This window comes from Furipterus horrens, unplaced genomic scaffold, assembly GCF_987537825.1.
Source record: "Furipterus horrens unplaced genomic scaffold, mFurHor1.1.pri manual_scaffold_5, whole genome shotgun sequence".
Taxonomy (NCBI): domain Eukaryota; kingdom Metazoa; phylum Chordata; class Mammalia; order Chiroptera; family Furipteridae; genus Furipterus; species Furipterus horrens.
In genome coordinates, this window is record NW_028327175.1 from 150,662,861 (window position 1) to 150,688,611 (window position 25,751).

Below are 25,751 nucleotides of genomic sequence, written 5' to 3' on the forward strand. Positions count from 1 at the left end.
AAGTATCTACTATGTACCAGGCATTTTACATACCTTATTTAATCAGTCCTCACCAGAAAAACTGCATCATTCTTCTTTTAAAGATGAGAAACAAAGAAGTCATATGACTTTTTAAAAGGATTTCTAGCTAGTAATTTGTGGATATACAATTTTTTCAAATCATTTTTTAATTTTCAATTACAGTTCACATATTTGTTACAGATATACAGCCCAGTGATTAGACATTATATAATTTACTAAGTTATCCCAATAAAACTCACACTTACCTGACACCATACAGTTATTAGAATATTACTGACTATCTTCTCTGTGCTGTACTTTATATCCCTGTGACTATTCTGTAACTACTAGTTTGTACTTTTTAATCCCTTCACGTTTTTCACCCTTTCCACCAACCTTCTCCTATCTGGCAACTATCAAAATGTTCTCTGTGTTATCTATGAGTCTGTTTCTGTCCTGCTTGTTCGTTGATTTTGTTTTTTAGACTCAATTGTTGATAGATATGTATTTATTGCCACTTTGTTTATAGTTTTTATCTTTTTTTTCTTCTTACTGGTTTAGTGGTGATGAACTCCTTTAGCTTTTATTTTTGCTTGAAAAGCTCTTTATATGTCCTTCAATTCTAAATGATAGCTTTGCTGAGTAGAGTAATATTGGTTGTAAGTCCTTGCTTTTCATCACTCTGAATATTTCTTGCCAATCCCTTCTGGCTTTGCAAAGTTTCTGTTGAGAAATCAACTGATAGTCTTAAGGGAGCTCCTTTGTTGGTAAATAACTACTTTTCTCTTGCTTTTTTTATTGTTTGAAAAAAATTTATTCTCAGAATAATGCACAAAAAGCACAAGTTGAGGCTACCCTGGGAGGCTTCCCTCCCTTCTTCTGCCACCACCTCCCCCTCCTCTCTCAACACCAGGGAGAACACCTTTGAAGGGAGAAACATGCAATCACAAACAATGAACAACTCTAAAGACAAAAGGTTTGGTCCAAAAGAACTCAACATGATTAATCCAATTATATGAAGAGCTTCACTGAGGAGGACTAAGATATTGCAGATGTAATGTTTCCACAGGGTGACTCTTCAGTGCACGAGGGGGACCTGCTTGAGGGAGATGAGGACAGAGTGCATGTAGGAGGCGTCTTTGGCCTGCTTGCTGGATTTGGGATTAAAGTCACACAGCTGGGCCACCCGTTCCCACTCAGTGCCTGGGGATGATTCATCAATGTCATTTACAAAGGCTTCTGCTGCTGCCCTGTTATTTGTTTTTGTTTTCTGTAGCTGCTCATCCTGCCTTGCATACCACTCTTCCAGCTCCTTTATTGCTTTTTCTTTCAACTCTGCTTCTTGCTTCCAGGAATTGGCATCAAGGGCTTCCAAGCATTCCGTTTGCTCTTCTCTCCATTTACAGATACTTACAGGTTCTGATTGCCATTGACCCACTTGTGAAATAGTTGCATAACTGTCTGTTGGACCATTACTTTCCTGGTAGTATTCACCATTCATCACCCCATCAACAGCATCCGGAATCCCCGGTGGCTCACCGTGCAGTTGGGGCCCAGGGGCACCACCATCAGGAATGGCAAAGGCTTTGTCATTCTCGATGCCAGCAATCTCACTCTCCTGGTGTGCCAAGAAGGCTGCGGCCCGGATGGTCTTCTTCACCTGCGCCGGCTACCCCGTTCCCTAGCGCGGGGCCGCCGGGAGCGCTGGCGGGGGCGCTGAACGCATCTAGGTCGGCCATGGTGGGCAGTTCAACAGCACGCACACCAATGCTGAGACACAAACCAACCGATGAACTGATACCGTGCCTGACAGCTACATCTGTGGTGGCAACTTCGCTGGGAGGACAATCTCTTTCAAGATTTTCTCTTGACATTTTAATCATGATGTGTCTTGGTGTGGGCCTCTTTGAGTTTATCTTATCTGAGACTCTCTGTGCTTCCTGGATTTGTCTCTTTTCTTCACCAGGTTAGGGAAGTTTTCTGTCAATTTCTTATTCTCTTCTCTTTCCACTACCCCCATGATGCAAATGTTGGTACAACTGAAGTTATCCCAGAGGCTTCTTGGAGTATTCTAAATTTTTTTTTTTATTCTTTTTCTTTTTGCTATTCTGATTGGGTGTTTTTTGCTTCCTTATTGTCCCAATCTCTAATTTGAATCTGCTTCATCTCCACTGTTGATTCCACGTAATGCATTTTTTAAGTTAGTGTGTCCTTCATTTCTGACTGTTTCTTTTTTATGGTTTCCATGCCCTTTTTCATGCTGTTGAAATTCTTGCTAAGTTCATCTACTTTCTCCTCAAGTTCATTGAGCATCTTTATAACCAGTTTTTAAAATTCTGCATATAGTAAATTGCTTGTCTCTATTGTGTTTAGTTATTTTTCTGGAGTTTTGCTTTGTTCTTCCATTTGACACATGTTTCTTTGTCTCCTCATTTTGGTAGCCTCCCATTGTTTCTATGTATTAGGTAGAGGTGCTACATTTCTCAGGATTGGTAGAGTGGCCTAATGTAGAAAGTGTCCTGTAAGGTCCAGTGGCACAGCCTTCTTGTTAACCCCAGCTGGGCACTCCAAACATGTCTCCCCCAACCCGTCATGTGGGCTGTGTACACCTTCCTATTGTAGTTGACCCTTGATTACTGTTGACACATCAGCAAGAGGGATTTGCCCCCAGGGTGATAAGCTCCAAGGACTAACTGCAACCACCACGGAGGCTAAGCTGTGCACGGGCCCATCCTACAGAGTAGGACTTACTTCAACAGGGTTATGATGCCAACTGAGTCTGTCCCTTGAGTGTGTCACTTGTGGAGGTGATTGAGTTGTGCTTTGATGATGTCTGAAACTGTCCACTGGGTGTGTTGGCTCTGAGGCCTCCCAGGAGGTGCAGCCAAGGTCAACTGATGCCTGTGTTCTGCCCAGGGCCACCTCAAATGAGCTGCAAAGTAATCTGAAGATGGCTGCTACTCGTACTGGGCTTAGAGGTGCCCATTAGAGGCCAAGGTTGAACTAAGGCCAGTTGCCACTAGTGCCAGGCTTGGGGTATAGGATACACAGAGGCTAGATCTGCTTGTTTGAAAAATTTCAGGCAAGTCTGAAGCATGAGACAAGACAGACCATTTGTATGGAAAAGCTACTGGAAACAGGTTGGATGGGATAGCCAGTTAGGTGGGCCAGGGCCTTGGACAATCAACAGGATGTGGTGAACAGTGTTAGCCAGATTGATGGAGACTCAGATATGGTACTTCTGCTGGTTCTATGGGATTAAGGCCTAGTAGAGAGACAATGGCCTCTGCCAGCACTTCTGTCTGGGAGAAAGCTACCCTTCCAGCTCTCACTCCAATGCCAGACTACTCAAGTCCTTCCTCTACATTCCTGGTGCCTTTCATACTGCTGGCCCAACTCAGAGGGAGTGAGTCTGAGTAAGTTTGTGCTCAGGCCCTTTAAGAGGAACTGCCTTGGACTCCAGAAGACCCCTGTCTTACTCAACCACAATACCTACTGATTTTTGTAGCCAGAAGTTATGGAGATTTCTCTTTTTGGCATGGGAACCCTGAGCTGGGAAGTCTGGTGTGGGGCTGGGACCCCCTCAGGTGGGAACTCTGCAGCTGAGATAACCCTCTTGCATCTCCACTCCTCCTACCAGTCTCAATGCAGCTTCTTGTTTATATCCTTAATTGTAGGACCTCTGTTCACCTAGATTTTAGGCAGTCCTGTGATGGTTGTTCTATAGTTTGAATGTAATTCTGATGTTACTATGGGAGGATGTGAGTATCTATACCACCACCTTGACTGGAAGCCCTTTGAAACTGGAATTTTAACCAAGATTTACTAGCAACAAAAAAAGGACAGTGGTTGAGCAAGTTCTTTAAATCAACATAACTCCACTTCCAGCAAAATCTTTTGTAAAACATGTTTAAAACATATAAATTGTGGGCTCCAGTCCTGACTTATTAAATCAGAATTTCTGGGAGATTGGTCAGAGAATACCCTGTGATTTCTCTTTACCCCAAGGTTTGAGAACCACTGCTCTATCATAATTATAAATTATGCTCCCATTATTTGGCAGGATACATGGTGTTATCCTGCAATTAAATTCCCTTTAAGTTTCACCTTGTTTTATCACCTATTTCTGAATCTCTATGGATGGAGTCAGAATTTCTGAAAACTCTACATATAAAAAAATGTCAGAAGATTAAATTTTAGACTCAAACTGGGCTACAAAGAATTAGCATTTTCTCCTTAGACAAATGTTATGGAGTAGTCATACAAGACAAAAGTAGAGTAGGAAGAAGAAAAGCTGACACATTTTCTGTGTGCTACTTCATCACAAGAACCATGATGGAGCTGAATCTGTTTACTGTGGTTTCTTAATGATTGATACAAGTTTTAATTGATAAAAGCACAGATTTTCTCCCACTCATTCTGATGGACTGATAGCTGTGTGCTAGTCTTTTTTTTTCCACTTTCTCTTTCTTTTGGAAGTTGTTATGTACAATTTATGCCTTGAATAGCTTAGAATTTGAGAAGACAATGAATGTTCTTAGAATCCCTGGAAAGGTTATTATCAGAAATTTAATTATTATAAAAGATATAGATATGCAAAAATCAAGTACAGTAATTTTTTTTTAAATGGGAAATGGGAAGAAAAGAATGGAAGAGTTTGTACTAGATCATTTTTTCATAAACCCAAAATAAATGGACCATGTCCTAAATATGTTGTATTTAAGCAAAATGACAGGATGAAAAGAGATGAGGGCAGTTTATGCTTTTCCTACTGTGATCCTTTCCAAAAATGGAAACTGCTTAATGTAGAAATGTAGGAGGTACGGATTTGGGCACCAGCATGTGTTTTTCTTTTTTAATATCTCAGTGTATTTTAAAATAAGAGTGTATAAGGTCACCAGTTCAACCTTCAGTATCCATTCTGAGCGTAGCAAATATTTATTGAATGGCCTTGTATTAAAAAAAACTTCTGAGTTTTGAAAGACTGAACTCAGTGAGTCAGGAGACCCAAGTTCCAAGTCTCAATTAGTTGAGAGACTTCAAGCTGGACACTCATTTCCTCTGACACTTAATCTCTGTTTTTGTAAAAACATGCCAAATATTTTTGAGGGCCTTTCAGTATGTATCTGTGTTTATAATTATGTCACAAGGAGAGTCTGAATTTTGTGTGTGTGGATTAGAAAATTTTGAGTGAGGTTATCATAAGTTTAATGAAAAATTACAATTGTACAGAAAGATACTTAAAACCAACATAATAGTCATTATTTCTGGATAATATATTCAGATAATATGAGTCCAATCAAGGTCCCTAGTCAGCATCTGCCTGTGTCTGATGCAGAATCCCCTGACCTAATTCACATTCCACTCTACTATACTGTACCCATCTCTGGTCATTCCTCAAAGATCCCATCCATGACCAAAAATTACCTAATAAAGTTCCAGATAGCCTCTACTATTAAGTGAACACTTACTAAATGCTAGGCCATACAGGCATAAATCATTTTGCTCTTTTTTTGTTGTGCTTTGTAGATACTGCATTTTCTACAAATTGGAGATTTGTGATAACCTTGCATCAAGTAAGTCTATTGGTGCCATTTTTCCAATAGCATTTTCTCACTTCATGCCATTGCTCCTCATTTTCACAATTCTCATAATATTTCAAAGTTTTCATTATTATATTTGTTATGGAGACCTATGATTCATCATCTTTGATATTACTATTGTAATTGTTTTAGAGTGCCACAAACCACACCCATATAACATCAAACTTAATAAATGTGTGTGTTCTGACTGTTCCATTGACTGGTCACTTCCCCATCTGTCTCCATTTCCTCAGGACTCCCCACTCCCTGAGAAACCAGAATACTACAATTATGCTAGTTAATAACCTTTCAATAACCTGTAAGTGTTTAAGTGAAAGGAAGAGCTTAACATCTCTTACTTTAAATCAAAAACTAGAAATGATTGAACATAGTGAGGAAGGCATGTCAGAAGCTGAAACAGGCTGAAAGCTAAGCCTCTTGTACAAAGAGTTAACCAAGCTGAAAATTCAAAGAAAAAGTTCTTGAAGGAAATTAAAAGTGCTACTTCAGTGAACACATAAATGATAAGAAAGCAAAACAGCCTTATTGGTGATATGGAGAAAGTTTTAGTAGCCTAGATAGAAGATCAAACAAACCACAACATTCCTTTCAGTTAAAGTCTAATTCAGAGCAAGGCCTTAACTCTGCTTAATTCTATGAAGGTTGAGAGAAGTCAGGAAGTTGTAGAATAAAGATCTGAAGCTAGCAGAGGTTGGTTCATGAGGTTAAGGAAAGAAATCATCAACATAACATAAAAATGCAAGGTGAAGCACTGATTTAAAGCTGCAGCAAGTTATCCAGAAGCTCTAGCAAAAAAATTAATGAAGGTAGCTACACTACACAACAGATTTTCAATCTATGTGAAACAGCCTTATATTTAGGAGTCAGGGAAGCCATCTAGTACTTTCATAGCTAGAGAGGAGAAGTTAGTGCTTGACTTCAAGGCTTCAGAGGACTGGCTGACTCTCTTGTTAGGGGCTAATGCAGTTGGTGACTTTAAATGAAAGCCAATGTTCATTTACAATTCTGCAAATCCTAGGGATTTTAAGAATTATGCTAAATTTACTCTGCCTGTGCTCTACAAATGGAACAACAAAACCTGTATGGCAGCATATCTATTTACAATATAGTTTACTGAATATATTAAGCCCACTGTTAAGTGCTACTACTCAGAAGAAAAGGATTCCTTTCAAAATATGACTGCTCATTGACAATGAACCTGGTCCCTCAAGAACTCTGATAAAGATGTATAATGTTATTGATGTTGTTTTCATGCCTGCTAACACAACATCCATTCTTTAGTCCATCGATCAAGAAGTAATTTTAACTTTTAAGTATCATTACTTAAGAAATACATTTTGTAAGGATATAGCTGCCATTGACAGTGATTCCTCTAATGAATCTGGGCAAGGTAAATTGAAATCTTATGGAAAGTATTCACCATTCTATATGCCATTAAGAACATTTGCGAGTCATGGGAGGATGTCAAAATATCAACATTAGCAGGAGTTTGGATAAAGTTGACTCAAATTTACATGGATGACCTTGAGGGGTTCAAGATTTCAGTAGAAAAAGTAAGTGCATATTTGGTAGAAACAGCAAGAGAACTATAATTAAAAGTGGAGCCTGAGTATATGATTTAATTACTGCATCTCATGATAAAATTGTCATGAATGAGGAGTTGTTTTTTATAGATGAGCAAAGAAAGTGATTTCTTGAAATGGAATGTATTCCTCCTGAAGAGACTGTGGAAACTATTGAAATGTCAACAAAGGATTTAGAATATTAAATGAACTAGTTGATTAAGCAGCAGCAGGGTTTGAGAGGACTGACTTCAATTTTGAAACAAATTCTACTGTGGGTAAAATGCTATCAAACAGCATAGCATGATACAGAGAAACTTTGTGAAAGCAAGTAAATTGTTGTGGCAAATGTCAGTGTTTTCATATTTTAGGAATTGCCACAGCCATTCCAGCCTTCAGCAACAACACCCTGATCAGTCATCAGCCACCAACATTGAGGCAAGACCCTTCACACAATGCACAGATGATGACTTGGTAAAGGCTCAGATGATCATTAGTATTTTTTAGCAATAAAGTATTTTTAAATAAAGTATGTACATTGTTTTTCTAGACATAATGCTATGTAAACATAACTCTTACATGCATTGGGAAACCAAAAATATGTGTGCCTTTATTGCAGTGATCTGGAACCAAACCCACAATATTTATGAGGTATGCCTGTATGCTTACTGCTTCTATATGTATTAACCTCAGTACTCATAGAAAACTAGGAAAGTGGATTCTTTTATTATTTTCACTTTACACATAAGAAAAATGAGACTTACAGAAATTAAGTAATTTTCCTAGGGACTTCTGGCTAGAAAATAACAGAGCAAAGATTTGAAGCACAGTCTATCTGATTACAAGCCAAACTTCTAATTGGTATACTAATGTGCTTCTAGTCTTGCTAGAACCTAATAGGGAAATCTTAGCCTTGTTTTGTGTGTTCCTCAGACTTAACAATGCAATTATGGGACATATGTATTAGAAATCTAAGGAGTTTATATTCTTTCTCCACTTTTGCTAAAAATAAACAGAAATTGTAAAAGATCATCTGATATAAAATGGTGAGACACCTAACTGCAGAAATCAACCAACAAACCATTGCCCTTGATTAAAACCATGACATTTTATACTTAAAAAATTTCTGCTCAATGATACAGTTTAATGTTAAATACATGTTACAAACCTCATCCTTATATCTACTTACACACATATCTATTCACACATACAAATATGATTCCAAAAATATGCAATGAACTTCATAGCCCAAAGGCCTCCTCATGGAATTGCTATGAGCCTCTCTCTGGTGAGTTAAATCAGCAGATTTCAACCTAGGAGCTTTTAAAAGGCCAAGGATGACATGCACCTAAATGTTTCATTGAGGCTGAAGTCTTTGGGATACTAGTGGTGATGTTATCTAAGTGGAAATTCTCAATAAGTCAGCTGTTAGAAGCCAGAGGAAGCTGGAGGAATCTAGATGCAATGAAAAGCAGTGTTTAGAAATGAAGAGTGGGAACCTGGAGCTTTACTGTTAGAAGAATTAGTGTTATTTCCACTTGTCTGAAGGAAAGGTCAACTTCTTAACCCAAGTAAGTAGCAAAAAAGAAAAGCCTTTGAGAATGTTCCCATTTTTCTGCCCTCATGACTTAATTACCTCCCAAACACTCCAGCTCCAAATACCATCACATCTGGGATCAGAATTTCAAAATATGAGCTTTAAGGAGGATACAACATTCAGTGTACAGCATTCCCTAAGTCTTCCAGCATTGTCTGGGAAGATAAGAGAGAATATGCATAGAAGGTATAGAAGAGGACATGTCTGTTTCTCTCTTGTGGGCACTGTTGGGAGGAGGATGAAATCACATGGGGTAGAGAGTGAAGTTACCACCAGGAAAGGCATTCATTACTGAGTAACTCCAGAAGTTGGTAAGGGTTATTCTTGTCTATGGAAACATAGTAAAACCTTAAATCTCTACTTATACATAAATATAAATATGTAAGCTGAATACCCTAGTCTCTCTGTGAATTAATATAAATCACTTAATGTTAATATCTCGATCATTTGTTCCAAGCTGTGACCACTAATGCAGGACTTCTGGTTCCTTGCAAGATGGAAAATATGTGGAATTGGATAATGGTGATAATTAATATACTAAAAGGCACAAGCATATTCTTTAAAATGATTAAAATGGAGAATTTTACATTATGGGAATTTTATCTTGAAAAAAAAAATCCCTCAAAAGATTTTTGGAACTCTTAAAATTATGTCTCACAAATGCTTACAAAATGAACCCAAGACTCCTACTTACTTCTGGCTTCTACTATGTGCTTCTGCTTTTTAAATTTTTAAATATATATATAAATATTTTAAACATACAGGAAAATGCATGGAATATCCACAATCCAAAATCACGTCACCAAATTAAAATTTTGCCACATCATTAAAAATGAAATGTAACATACAGTTGAAGACTTTTTCCATCTCATTTGTCTCTTTCCAAAGACAGACTCTTCTGAAGCTGTTTTACTTCCCTTCTGTAACACATTAAAAAATATTTACCACTCATATTTTTAATATATTGTATACAATATTATTTCCTAAGTTTAAATTTGATAAATAAATAGTATATTATGGCACACAAATTTTTACTCCATACTAAGTTTTCAAGATTTTTGTTGAAACATGTAAATATGTTTAATTCATTTTAACTGTATTACAATTATTTCTCCATCTCCTGCTGATGGACATGTAGACTGTTTCCAAATATTTGCTCTTTCAAACAAAATGACACCCACCATCATTGTTCATGTCACCATGTTCACATTTCTATGAGTTTCCCAAAGGTATATATATTTGAAATAACATTTATACAATATTTCGAAATTCCTCTCCAAGAGGTTGTTGCTATTTTCTCACATGTCTCCCCACATTTGGTATATTTGCACTCATTTTTGTTTTCTTCATGGATGAGAAATAGAATCTCTTTATTCACATTTCATTAATTGTTATGGAGTTTGACAATTTTTTCTTAAGGTTTTTGGCCATTTGTGTTTGATACTCTGCAAATTTGTAGGTCATAACTTTTTCCAGTTTTCTGTCTGCTATGTCTTTCTTATTAATTTATGGAAGTTCTTTGTATAGCCTGAGTTCCACTTTGCTATTAATTATATATCTCCAAATTTAAGATATATAATAAACAAATTTAATGTATATATAATCAAGTCTATTGATCTCTTCTTTATGGTTTCAACACTTGCATCTGGTTTGAGATTTGTTATTGTCACAAAGACAGTATTCTATATTTTATTAGTAATTTTACTTTTAATACTTAGGCATTTGTTCCTCATGGTAATTTTTTTGGCAATAGATCTAATATTTTTTTCCCATGCATATAGACAACCGTCAGAGCAACTGTTATAAAACAGTGCATTTTTTTCAATTTAACATGTCATTTCTCAAATATACCAAGTACTGTTTCTGCACTCTTTTTTCTGTTTCATGCAACTATTCATTTATCCTGAAGTTGTACCATGTTATCTTAAGTACTATAGTTTTATTATAAACAGATATTGGTATCTGAAAGAGAGAGTCCTAGTCATGGCTTGAATTCCCAGGGGGAGAAAACCCTGAGATAGACATTAGCACACATGTTTATTAGGAATTCCTCTTGGGATTAAAATATGTGGAAGAGAAAAGGATGCTGAATTGGGCAGAAGGAGAAGTTGAGCTGTGATACAGTACCAATGAGGATCTCAGCCAATTGCACAGGGAGCTCTGGAGCTGAGATAGCCTTTCAGAGTTGTCCCAAAAGGGGATGAAGGAATGGGCCTTTATACACCAGACTCAATCAATAAACTACCTTGGACAAGGGGCATGGTTGGGATGGCTTTTTCATCTGAGGCAATATCTGAAGGCAGTTGACAACTAAGTCTATCAGCAGCACTCTCAGCATTTGGGGGCATTATTTTTTTTATTCTTAGAAAGAAATGTGTGGCACATCACATCCTCTCATTATTTTCTTATTCAGAATTACTTCAACTATCCTTGGCTATTCACTGTTAATATAAATATTACAATCTTCTCATAAAATTTCACAAAAATAAAACAACACTTGTTGGAGTATGTTTGAAATCCAGAATACTTAAATTTTGTGAGGAGATGACATTTATAAAACTGAATTTTCTAATTCATTGACTATAGTCTTTCTATTTATTGATCTTCTTTTATGTTCTGTAATAACACTTTATAGTATTTTATAATGGTCTTGTGTATCATTTATTAAATTTATTCTTAGGTATGTCAGAGTTTTTGTTGCTGTTTCAATTGTGACTATTTATTATTATTATTACATTTTTAAAATTGTTTGAAGTGGTACATAGGAATTCAACTGATTTTTCTATCTTGATCTCATGCATGACAACCTTAATGAAGCTTTATTATTTCTGTTGTCTGTAAATGCCCTTAGAATTTTTATGTAGAAAAAAATATCATAGCTAGCTATGACAATAAAGTGCAACACTGAATAGGTGCAGTAATAGTTGGCATTCTTATTCTCTTCTTGACTTTAAAGGGAATACTAAATAATATTAATGAGGTTAAGTTCCCTTTAAATCCTAATTTCTTTTTCATAAAGTGATTTTTAAATCAATGCACTAAATATTTTAGAGATAAGATAAGGCACTATTATCATCTAATTTACTAATAAGAAAATTGAGGTAAATAATTTGTCCAAGATCACACAGCTGGTAAATAGAAGAGCTGGGATTTGAACACAGACATCTGTCTTCAGAGTACATGTTCTCAACTGGGACACTTACTGCCTCTCTCTCAATCTTTCTAGCAAGCTCACCCAACTTCCTTGATGTTATTTCATAGTACTTTATTTCTACCTTATTTTAATTTTCTTCCCCAACTTCCTCTTTTATTCTGACTCCCAGACTAATGATAAGATTTCTTGCCACTTCCAGACTCAGTTTTACAGAGGGGACAACACTTTTGGCATCCTATCTTTGAGATTTGTGTAAGAATCTCATTCCAGCTCACAGCTTTTGACAGGGGAAAGGCAACATTTATGGCCCTTGCCTGGGCACTAAAACCCAACTACCTGGACATTAGGATTATATTTGGGAACAATATCCCATTGGTCAGTATTTTGGCATTAACTCATATGTTTACTATTCTATTTTCATGTTTTTTCAGTTTTTAACATGTAACATTTTTCTTTTTGATTGTATTTCATTATATATTTTTTGTCATATTTTTACCCAGCAATTCTATGTGTTTGGCGTCATCTCAGTCCCAATGTTGCTGGAATTCCCACCACTTGTTTTGTCCCTTCTAAGCTCTTCTTAGCACTCCTCCCCTAGGTTCTGGCTCAGTCACTCCAATTTTACTTAATGATGCTCAGCTTTGCAGTTACTTGTGAAGTCAGAGAAAGAAGATTCTCTCCTCTGCGTGACACTTTGGTGCTGCTAGAGGGACAAGGGACAAAGCAGGTCCCTAGGCCTAAGGATGGCTCTTTCTGTGTGCTCCCACTAGAGTAGGTTTCAGCCCACCATTCCTCTCCTGCCAGATTACTCTTATGTAATGAGTTGGGCTTCAGTGGCACTGTCCTCTCTGGGGCCATGCTTCTGCTGGAACCCAAACTCTCCACACCCAGAAGTCTCATAGATACAAAGAGATGCAAATAGATGCAAATAGACAAGGGTAGGGTAGAGGGGGTATCACCTTACTTTGCATTGTGGATTTGTCCAATCTCATCTCTGGCATACCAAGACCCACTACTATGTACTAAAAATAAAACAATCAGATGTAATATAAATTCTGTTTTTAGATAAAACTTAAAACTTTTGTTTCAAATGCAGCTGTTTTCTTTGTACTAATGAGATTTCCCATCAGTTCTTCCTTCATAAAAAATTAGAATGACTACAGAAATCCTGATTCTAGATCCCACCTTTCTAAGACTTTAAATTAGCATTTTAAGACAATGTTAAAGCATAGATAAAGTGTGAATATCCACAATTAAGGAGCTTATCTGGGTGGGGACCAGTTCTACTGATTTGGTAAAGATGAATTTTTTAATATTTATATTTATATTTATTTATTTATGATTTGCATGCCATAAAACTAACCTATCTTTGAGGAGTATATGGCTCTGACTTTTAATGCATGCCTAGATTCATGTAAATGTGGTCACAATCAGGACGGTTCTATCACTTCCAGAATTCCCTTGTTCTGCCTCTTGCAGTCTCGTCCCTGAACTATAACCCTCAGTAATGATTGATCTGTTTTCTGTTACTATAGTTTCACCTTTTCCAAAATGCCATATAAAACAATCATACAGTATGTAATTTTTTGAGACTAGTTGTTTCACTCAGCAGAATAATCTAAAATTTATCCATGTATCAACAGTTTATGCATGTTTAATGCTGAGTAATATTTCATTGTATAGATTTACTATACTTTGTTTAGTCACTCACCTGTTGAAGAAAGTTTGGTTTCTGTGTGTGTGTGTGTGTGTGTGTGTGTGTGTGTGTGTGTGAATGTAAGCATTCATTTCTCTAGGGTACCTAGTAGTAGGATTTCTGAGTCATGTAGTAAGTGTACATTTAACTTCAAAAGAAACTGCCAACAATATGCTAGAGTGGCTATGCCACACTGTTTGAAAGTTCCTATGGTTTTCACATTTTTGCCAAAAGTGCTAATTTACTTTAACCCTCACCTGTGGATATTTTTATTGATTTTAGAGAGAGAAAGGAAGAGAGAGAGAAACATTAATGTGAGAGGGAAACATCAATCAGTTACATAATCTAAGTGCCCTGACTGGGAATCAAACTTGCAACCTAGGTCTGTGCCCTGACAAAGAATCAAATCTGCAACTTTTTGGTATATGGGATAACAATCCAACCAAATCCTCCAGCCAGGGCAGAAGTACTCATTTTGTGGGTTTTTTTGTTATTATTTTTTTAACTTAGACATTTTATCATAGGTGTGTAGTAGTATGCATAGTAAATAAGCACACATAAAACATGCTGAGTATAGTTAGTCATTAGGAAAAAATACAAATCAGACTCTTTTAAAACTCTTATAAAAAGGGTGTTAGGCTTCATACTAAAGAGACAAGAAATATTTCTTTCTGGGGGGTATGTTGCAGCAATATCAGAAGTATGACTCCCAAATATATAGAGCCCATGGGTGGAAGAAGTAAAAAAAAGACTTCTAATAAAGATTCTGGAAGAATGCCTGGTCCAAACACTCACACACACACTCCTTAGTATCCTGAAAGTCATTAGCTGGGTATCTCGAATCTGTTGGAAATTGGTTGCATAATTGATTCTCTAATAATGGATTTTTACAGGTTTTTTTTTTTTTTTTTTTTTTTAGGCATTACATTTGTAGTTGAAAAGTGTAATTTCTCTGTGCTGTCTAAAAACTCAATGGTCACTTCACTACAGAAACAATGTGTTACATATAGACAGAGGGGAAGTATTATTGGGCATCAGTTCCACCAATGGATTCCATAAAATCGAGACCCTTCAGTGGTTTGTATTCTCGTATAGTGCCAGAAACTCGAGGTGAAATTATAGTCACAGACTTAAACGCCTGCCAGGAGACCTTGCCCCCTACAAGTTATCGTCCTCAACAAGTTCCAAGAGCCTCTGTTCCCTTGGCCTTCTCTAGCGTCCCCTCAGCACTTTGGAATTCTGAACCTTTCTCTCCTACTTATTTCTTCCTGAAATGTGAAGGATTCCCAAGTCAAAGCCTCTTGTCTTCTTTTGTGTCTGTCTCACCCTGCCTCCAACTCTCCCCAAGTCTTAGCCGCAGGCTCCTAACCAGGGACACTTCTCATTCTTTTAGCCAGGCAAGGCTTCCCAGGGTTTCAGGGGCTTTTTCCTCTGTGGTGCTTCTGAAGGCTCTCACAGAGTTCCTTCAATCTTGCCTTCCTGCACTGATTATTTCTTCTTTTTTTTTTTGTCAGCCTGAAGGACATGTTTCTCTGCATTGAGTTTTGGCAGCATGGTTAGCTAAACTCTACAACTCATATTTGAGTCTTGAGTTACTTTTCTTTTCTTTCAGATTGTAGTAAGTTTCTATTTGTTTCTTCCTAACCTATCTCATACCTTCTCATCAGCTTTCTTTGACCACCTCTGTGTCCATACACACCATCAGTTAATTATTTAAAGTTATTTAAGCCCAATCCCAGTTGAGGACCCCATTGTTCAACAACTGATTAGCACATTAAGAATGCTTATGTTTTAGACTTATAGCCAAGATGGAGGCGTAGACAGATATGCTGCATCTCCTTCCACAAATAAGAAGGAATACAACTACCTCAAAACTAGAAACAACCAGAAGTTCCAGAATATCAAGCTGCATGGAAGTCCAACAAACAAAGATATAAAGAAGAAATACTCATCCAGACAGGTAGGAGAGGTGGAGCAGGGGTGGAGAGGACGTGTTGTGGTGGTGGCGGCAGCAGCAGGTCGATGGAAACCACAATCACACATTTTAAAAAGTAGAGAGGGACACCTGGGGAGTACTCCCAGCACCAGACCAGACCTCGAAGCTCACAGTCCCAGGACTGGGGAAAATCAAACCTCATTGTTTCTGACTGTGCGAACCAGTAGGGGTTGGGGCCGAGGCAGAAACTGCCAGTCTTTCAGCAGAGTCCAATTGTTTAAAGGGCCCCCATGGTCCTAGAACATCCACAGACCTACCCACTCTGGGAACGACAGCCAGGGCAGCAGTTAGAGGGGGCCAGTCCCATATGGAAGTGGGAGAAGTGCCTGAAAAAGGGGCAAGTGCTGGGCAAGCGGCATTATTCTCTCTCAGACCCCTTCCCCACACATAGTGCCACAACATGGTGAAACAAGTTGCCCTGTACTGATGAATCCTAAGGCTCTGCCCCTTGCAACATAACAGGAGCAATAGCTCTACCTGGGATGTGAGGGCAAACAAACACAGGAGCCTGTCACATTGAGGAGACAGAGAAGTATGGTCCAAAAGGGAGAACAGATCAAGGTTCCAGTGGAAAAACTAAGTGACTAGGAGATAGCCAACCTCACAGATGAGGAGATAGCCAACCAAACAGATGCAGAATTCTAAACACTGGTGATAAAGATGCTCACAGACTTGACAGATATGCTTGAGTATGGCAGACGCATAAGAGAAGAAGTGAACCAGTACAGTCAACCAGTACAGAATGAGGAAGTGAGAATTGAAAAAAATGAGGAGAGCCTTGAGAACCTCTGGAACACAGATTTTTAGATTAGATTAATCTAATTTTTAGTGAGATGGAAGATTCCTTTTCTTTTTCTTTTTCTTTTTCTTTTTGGAGTTTAAGTCTTCTAAGTGGAATTTATTTAATGGCCTATAAATGTTGAAACTGAGGCCTAAAAACACAAAAGGCTGTATTTACATGGGCAAATTAAATTGGAGGTCTAAATTGGGTTAGGTCCACAGGATTTAATCATCAGTGAAATATACCTGTTTCTATCAACTTGGCCTCTCTATGCAGTGTGTCTGTCGAAGCACCTAAGTTTTCAAAAGTGCACTTTAGTGTATATAATAATAATAGTTTCTGCCCTACCTCCAGAGTTTTGTTTTTATGTGCCCCTGGAACTCCAAAGATTTCAACTGTAGCTGTACATCTCCCTCTGGACACAGCTGAGGCTCTGCTGGAGGTTGATCATTAAGCCCCAGGATCAGAGCTACACTTGTTAAAATCTCATTGCTATAGCAGTTGCTAACTTGGCAGCTCAGGGAATAACCTCTTCAGTGGTAATCTGCAATGGAAATCCTATATCAAAGCAGAATCCTCACTTTGTTGTGTACTGATCTACAGAACATTCTCTCACCTTCCTTAAATGTCTTTAGCAAGTGGCTGTTTTTCCCTCTGCCAGCCATCACTCTTTTCATCTTCATAATTAGTTTTAATAACTCTTCCAACTCTTTATTCTAAATCATCTGAATTGTAATCCACAATTTAAGGATCAAAACTGCTTAAAACTGCTTCAGATCCTTTACCTTGAACTCTTATTCATGAGAAAGTGTCATTCCTGTTGAGATGGGAAAAACTGAGGAAAATCAGAGGCAAGAGGAAGAACTGAGAAAGAGGAATGCACTTTTCTAAAGAACCAACATTGAGTGAAAGAGAGTCAGGCTGTTTTAAGGATATGAGCATTCAACATGGCAGGGTAAAGATGAGAGAATAATTTAAAGAGGTAGATAGTGTAGGGGATTGGGAACCTTAGAAGCCATGCTAAGGAGTTTGGACTTTACTTCAAAGCTTTTGAAGGACTTCCAGCAGGTTGTAACAAGATAAAATTTATGATTTGGGGACGAACAATCTGGCTCACAGCTAGAATAGAGATTTGAGGGGGATATAATATGTAGGACCTGTAGGAGTATGTTGTAGAAATCTGGGAAAGACATGATGTTAGTCCAAACTTGAATACTGCAGTAGGAATGAAGAGAAATGGATGAATCAGGGAGGATTTTAGAACAGAGAATTGGCAAGCTTTGTTAATATACAGAATAAAAAGGTGAAAGGAGAAGGAGTTGCTAAGACTCTTTCCAAAGATGTGTTTAGGCAACTGGATGTTGGAGAAAAGTGGTTAATTTTATTTTAGAGGAGTTTGAGACACCTGTAATAAATCCAAGTAGAAATACTCAGATGACATTTAAATAGCTGTATCTGCCTATTATAGAAGAAAGGTTTAGGTTAGAGAAGTGTATCTGGAATTTACCTGTACATAGATGGCATTTGAAACCAGGGGAGTAGATGAGATTATTAATAGAAAAAAAGAGAGGGAGGAAGGGAAGGAGGGACAGAAAAGGAGGATGAAGAGAAGGCGAGAGAAGAGGAGGAAGAGGAAGGGAGGAGAGGGGGGAAGGGGGAGGAAAAGGAGAAGGTTTATGTTTTAGCTTTAGTTTTACAGAAAGTAAAGCCCCAGATTGGAGATTCTGTGCTACTACTTTGTTAGGGTGCACAATCCAGTGGAATCAGGAGTTGCAAAAGGAAATGAGTGAAGGAAGAAAGAAGGTCATATAAGAGTTTACTTTTCCCAGAAGGCTACTGCTTAATATCAGTTGGGACTACTTTTTGAGAAACCTGAGCTCAGCAGTATATGGTAGAGGGATCAGAAAGGAAGAAGAATATATAAATTCTGACTCCCATCTCATATTACCTAGTTTGTCCTGTGACATTAACTTTCACACATCTCCTTCACTTCTGTGTTGTTCCCTGCATAAGTGACCAGTGAGGTCTCCATGGTATCTTATGAGTCATTTGGCCATAAGAAAGCCCCAAATTGGGAGGCAAGAAGCACACAGTGGGCATAAGACAAGGCATTATAGATTGGAAGCATATGAAGTCAGTAGGGCAGCAGCACCCAGGGTTGGTCATTATAGCTGTGGCAGGGCTGAAAAAAAGTGGACAAGCACTTCAGAGACAGGAAAAGCCAAGAAGGCTTAAGCTGGTTCCTAAAAAGTGTCTATGTACCCAAGAACAGAATGTAGCCAAAACTGATACTTAGGGAACGGGAAGAGGAAAAGAACTGGTAAGTCTAAAATGAACTGCTGGGAAGGTGGGGGAGGGTCAGGAGTTGAAAGTAAGGAGTTTCAAGGAAATAGATAGGTGTGTTACATTCCAGCAAAATAAATGATTCCATGAGTTCTTCCCCCTCTGTACTATTGCTAATGATGGTCCCTCAATCTCACTGCTGCCAAGTCTAAACTTGTGACCTTACCAATGTGTCAAGTAATGAATTAATTTTTCACTCAGAAAGTCTTACCCATCCAAATCAGAAGTCATTTCCCCTCCTCAGCCCACTTATGGCCCTCAAAACACCTTCCATTTTGGGCTATTGCTACCTGCATGTATATTGTAAATTCCTGGTTATCTCTTCCCTTGCTTTGTAAATCATAGAGGTGAACAATATCATTGATATTTTAAAGAACTGAATTCAAAAGTGAAAATTACCAGAAGTCCAGACCCAGAGTGTTGTCTGGGCCAGGAAAAGAGAATGGATTTGGGCTTTATCCCTTCATCTTCCTCTAACTCATTTTTATCTGTCTCCTTTTTGCCTCCTTCTCTACTCTTTCCCCACATATTTATTCATTACCCATTATTCCCTTTCTTCATTCATCTTGACTATCTCTCATTCTCTTCATTTCCTTTTCAGCTCATCTATCATTTGTCCTTCCCTCTTTCCCTCTCCATTTTTAAAGTTTATTAAGCACCTATTATATGTAAGGCACTTAAAGGAATCAAGACTTTCAATCAAGATGGTGGCATAGACAGACATGGCTCACTTCTTCACACAACCACCTCAAAATTACAACTAAAATATGGAACAAACATCACTCAGTACCATCAGAAATTGAGTTGAATGGTAGTCTGACAACTATGGAATTAAAGAAACCACATCCATCCAGACTGGTAGGAAGGACACAGACACAGAATGGGCTGGTCCCTCACCCTCATGTGGTGGGTAAAAATTTGAAAGGGTTATCTACGGATTGAGGAGTCACAGACCCACACCAGGCCCCTAAGCCCAGGGTTTCAGTGCCAGGAAGATACATCCTCACAATTTCTGGCTGCAAAAACCATTGGGGATTGAGTTGGTGGAAGAAACTTCTAGAGCCCCAAGCAGTTCCTCTTACGGAACCCACACATGGACTTACCTACTTATACTTACTCCCTCTGAGCTCCAGCACGAAGGTAGTGGCTTGAAAGGCACCAGTGGCAAAAAGGGAGGAACTGAAGTGTCTACATCAAATCAAGCAGAGTCCATTGTCCCTTTTCTAATTTCTCCCCCAACAGAGCCAGCAAGCCGGTGCCATATCTGAGACTCCATAAACCTGGCTAACACTGTTTGACCTGCCTTGGAGATCCCCAGAGACCCTGCCCCATCCAAGTTGCTTTTCCTTATGAATGGCTGGCCTTGGCTCATGCCTCACAACTTACTAAATCCTCTCAAACAAGCAACAGCTGGCCTCAGTGAGCTTCAGGCCTGGTACTAGCAGCAGCCAACTTAGATTGACAGCTTGGCTTCGCCTGGGAATCTCCAAGCCCAGCACAAGTAGCAGTCACCTCAGATTGCTTTGTAGCTCAGGCAGGATGCCCTGGGCAAAAAACAGGTAGGGGCTGACCTTGGCCTGCACCACCCAGGAAACCCCAGGGCTGGTGCACCCAGGGGGAAGCTACAGACCATGTCGGAGCACCACCACCCTGCCCCTGCACAGCTGATCCACCATGGAGGGCAGAGGTTGGAGGTAAGTGGTCACAGCCAGTTCTTATAGCTGACTGATCTGGGTAAATACCTCCCATTTATCTGCCAACAGCAACCAAAGCTCAACTGCAAGAAAGGATGTACTCAGCCTATAAAGGGCACACCTCAAGTACCCAGCTTGGATGATATGGGAGGCTGTGCCATTGGACCTATAGGACACCTACTACATTAGGCCACACTACCAAGACACAGAGTGAAAGCAGCTCTACCTAATACATAGAAACAAACACAGGGAGGCTGCCAAAATGAGGAGACAAAGAAATATGGCTCAAATGAAAGAACAGATCAAGACACCAGAAAAGAGGCTAAATGGAATGGAGATAAGCAATCTATCAGGTTCAGAGTTCAAAATACTGGTTATAAGGATGCTCAAGGAACTTAGTGAGGACCTCAAGAGCATAGAAAAGATCCAATCATAAATGAAGGATACACTAATTGAAATAAAGAACAATTTATAGGGAAATAACAGTAGAGTGGATGTAGCTGAGAAACAAATTAATGATTTGGAACACAGGGAAGCAAAAAGCAACCTATTAGAACAACAAAAAAAAGAATCCCTCCCCCAAAAGGACTGTATATGTAGCCTCTGGGACAATTTCAAGATGTCCAACATTTATAGGGGTGCCAGAAGGAGAAGAGAAAGAACAAGAAATTGTAAACCTATTTGAAAAAGTAATAAAATAAAATTTCCCTAATTTGGTGAAGGAAATCGACATGCAAGTCCAGGAAGCACAGAGAGTCCAAAACAAAATGGGTGCAAAGAGGCCCACTCTAAGACACATCATAATTAAAATGCCAAAGGTTAAAGATAAAGAGATAATCTTAAAAGCAGCAAGAAGAAGTTAGTTGTCTAATGGTAAGTTGCGATAAGATTATCAACTGATTTCTCAAAAGAAACCTTGCAAGCTAGAAGGGATTGGAAAGAAATATTCAAAGTCATGAAAAGCAGTGACCTACAGCCAAGTTTGCTCTACCCAGCAGAGCTATCATTTATAATCAAAGGGAAGATAAAAATCTTCACAGACAAGAAAAAACTAAAGGACTTCATCATCATCCAACCATTACGATATGAAATGGTAAAGGGACTTATTTAAGGAAAAGAAGATCAAAACTACGAACAGTAAAATGGCAAAAAATATATATCTATCAACAAATGATTCCAAAAAAACCCCCAAACTAACCAAACAAGAACAGAGACAGAATCATGGATACAGAGAGCACATTGATAGTTGCCAGATGGGAGGGGTGTCTGAGGGAACAAATGAAGAGATGAGGGGATTAAGTACAAATAGGTAGTTACAGAATAGCCATGGGGATGTAAGTACAGTATAGGAAAGGGGGCAGCCAAAGAACTTAAACTCATGACCCATGGACATGAACAATGGTGGGAGAATTGAGTGAGGGAGTGTGGGTGCTGGGTGGAGGGGGACAAGGAGAAAAAATTAGGACAAGTGTAATAGCATAATCAGTAAAATATAATTTAAAAATAAATAAAATAATCAAATTGACCTCAAAGAAAAGAAAATCTAATTACATAAATAGAACACATATCTTTATTCAATCTTTCAGTCTCAAATGTACCTCCCTGTTCCTAATATTTCTGCTTCCCTTTCTCCCTCCCATTGCCATCCTTATTCTTGCATGCAATACCTAACAAGAACAGTTCATTTTCAACTAGTCATTGAATTGCATCATAGCTTTCAGTTTGTGACCTTGGGCTTCAGCCACGTGCAGGCCTTAGTAGAAGGCCAGGTCTACCGACCACTTGCCAGTAGATTACCATGGACCAATTACTTAAGCCTCAGTGTCCTTGTCAGAAAAGATAATAATAATAATATTTCTTTCTTAGCATTATTGTTAGTTTTAGAGATAATGTATGTAAAACACATAACAGAATATCTGGTACAGAGGTCATCGTCGTCGGCAGCCGTCCGTCTCGAGAGACGATGGTGTAGCTTCTTAAGAGTCTATCTGCACCGCCGAGAATGGCTGTGCAGTCCGACTCGGGAGTGACACGGTATCTGTCTCCTCCCGTGTTGAATCGACATCTTACGATGACGCTGGAGTGTCCTCTCCAGTGAAGCTGAAGCTACAGAGCCTGGGCAGGGTGATATGGAGGGTCTGCTGTTGCCCATGCAGCAGACCCCCCCTCTCTTCGCAGCTGAAGGGTCTAAGGGAAAGACGGAGTCAATACAGCTTGGCTTCAGGTGCGCCGCAGGAGTTGCCGGTGTTGACTACAACGTCAAACCGCCTTAGGGACTCTGGCTCCGGATTTTCTGTTGGGGTTTACTCCCTTAGCCTTTCCCCTGAAGAGGTATGCCGCAAGGCAGCGGAGGTTTTTTGGAGTCAGAGTTTTCCTTCTCTGATGTGCCCTGACTGGAAGATCGAACCAGCGACACTTAGCTCGCAGGCCGACGCTCAATCCACTGAGCCAAACCAGCCAGGGTTAGTACAGAGGTACTGCACATTAAAAAGAACTATGGTAATAATAATCATCATAGATATTAACTATTATTGAGCCACATTCTACATTTAATATTTAAAAGCTGGATTTGAAATTAACCTTTTATAGTCGTTAAAAATAATACATAAGCAGATGAAGCTGCTTATCTATCACATGGCTTTTGATAGGGAAAGCGGTAGGTAGGAGGGTTCTCTCATTCTGTGGGAACCATAATAGAAACACTTTGCCTGAAAATGGATAAAGGAGGGGCACTATTTCATCTTTTATCTTCCTAACCTCTCATCCTTTCCCTTCCAATGACTAGGTAAAGTATGCCTTCTCAAATGAAAAGGGATACTGGCTTCTTTATGTTTAAATTTACTTCTGTGCTATAAAGTTCTAACTCTACCCAGGGACATGGGCTGCTTTCTGCTAAGAAGATCCCATGAAAGGGTCAAACTAATGTTTTTTCCAGAATTGTGTTCTTGGTATGCTGTTGGCACTACCAGTCCCTATGGTTACACACTCTGTTAGCCAGAGCACTTCCCGCAAGCAAGCAGAGGAGTAGGGACCAGAATACAGGAGGCAGCAGGCAAATGCTCAGCAAGCATCTGTCAGGGGAAAGTAATGGGGTAGGAATGATAGATGAAAGAATGGCTTGTGACGCAGAGACAAGCACAGGCAGGAGGAATAATAACCAAGCTGGAAAGGACTTTGGATATAGAGTAAAAAAAGAATACTAAAATATAACATAGGGTTAAAAATATAATAATTATTAACACAAATATAGATCACAATGAACTTTAAGTTATTATGTAAAAAAGAAAGAATATTTATTTTGTGACTATCAGGTATATGGGAGTTATTTTATAGCTTCAAATAGTTTTTGCCTTAAAATTCCAAAGTGAAACCTACTTGATGATATCAATTTCCCCAAATCCCTCAGCTCCAGAGAAATGGTTCTTCAGCTTTTTGGAATCAAGAGATGTTTTAATAAAATATTAAATGCATAATTCTATTAATTCATGGACATGTTAAAGCCTATTCATGGGCTCTAATATTCTCTAACAGAATGGCTGAAATAAAATAGTTTACCCTCATTTAAGTAATGCCTTAACTGAAAGAAATCATTATTTTTATAAAGGAATCATGAGATTCTCAAATGGTAAGCATTAAGAAGGACAAAAAGTTATCATTTAGCCCCGAATTCTAAAAGAATATTAAAAATTCACACTATGTTATAATACAAATTAAATGTAACATTAATAAAGCTGTCAGATTGATTTGACAACCTCTGCTTATGTGTTTTCTCTAAGGGTTCAGATATGTAAAGGAAAGTGAAAATTGTACATTTCAGCTGATTTACTTTATGTAGATTGCTTGTCTGGTCAGAGGCCAGGGGTCTTCAGAAAAAAAGAGTCAGGACAGAGAGAAAAAGGGGCCAAAGAGAGACTGTAAATTAGGGAGAGATTTACAAAACTACTGTGTATGGAGAACAAATGATGAATGCAAGATGAGAGAATTAAAATCAGAAACTGGCCAAAACATACAACTGACATGATATGAGGGCTCTGTAAACCATAAATCTTAAGACTCAAAAGTGAAACTTAAGGAACCATGAGTTGCTAAGTGCAATGTAGAATCCTATGTTGGAACCTAGAATAGAAATTGTTCATCAGTGGAAAAACTGAGCAGATCTGTATGAAGTCTATGGTTTAGTGGATAGTATTTTAGCAATATTAATTTCTTCATTTTCATAAACATCATGATTATGTATAAGGTTAATACTGGGGAATATAAATCTAAAATTATTCCAAAATAAAAATGTTAAAATTTTTTTAAAGATTCCTGAATAAACTAAAACAGATCTTGAAAATATCAAATAATCAAATATGATTTCAGAAAACTAAGTGCTGACTCATTCTACTTTGCAACAAAGATTCTTCCCAGGTTTTCAGCAAATCTATTTCAACTCCCTTACTATTAAATACTAAATACTTTGTATTTAACTTGGTTCCTCTGACCACGCTTCTTTTCATTCAGGAGGAAAGGAAAGTGCCTGACTGACCATGCTTAGCCTTTCATATCTTTAATTAGCCCTTCTATTTCATGGAGCAAAAAATTTCTCTTTAGCCTTTCTCATAAACAAAAGTAACCTATCAATTAATCATTTTTGTACTGTTGAAATTTACTTAAAAATTCAGTTCCTCCTAAGAGTCTATCTATGTGCATTCAGTTTAATTAGGTGGCAAAATATCTACTGTGTACAATTCAATGAATGCTTTGGAGTGTGAGCAGTAGGGGAAATACTGCTTTTCCAATGTTAAGCAATTATATAGGCCGGTTTCATATAAACAGATCCACTGAACATTTTTTAATGTAATTCAATACAACAAATATTTATTGAGAGCCTTTTATGAGTAATGTGCTGTGCTAAATGCTGGGAAAAGAGGGCTAAGATTAAATCCCTAACTTCAAGGAGATTCCTTTTTTGGAAGGACACAAACAGGGAAAGAGGTCATTTCAGTGTATTAAGTGGTATTACAGAAGTATGTATAGGGTCTTACAGAATTGCACAAGGAATACATTGGAGCTATGGACAAATGTGTACTTGACCATTCTTTTGCTCAATGTTTAACACCTATAAATCAGACTGAAATGGTGCCTTTCCCACAGCTTTAAAAAATTGCTTTTTTACCACACAAAGTATCTTTAGATTCTTCTCCTTGAGACACAATGCGTCTTGGACATGACATTTTCTGTGAAACTATTGTTGCATTTTGTTTAACATGCTATTTTCCCAATGACTATTTGTCATCTTTTCTGTGTTTGTCTAATGAACAAAAAGTGTGAGGTAATGGAATA

The 25,751-nt window shown here is 38.2% G+C and overlaps 1 pseudogene; it reads right to left on the reverse strand.

Moving 5' to 3' along the window:
• Nucleotides 1–1,078: 1,078 nt before the first annotated feature.
• Nucleotides 1,079–1,739, reverse strand: LOC150010105 (clathrin light chain A-like; annotated as a pseudogene).
• Between the last annotated feature and the right edge of the window lie 24,012 nt (nucleotides 1,740–25,751).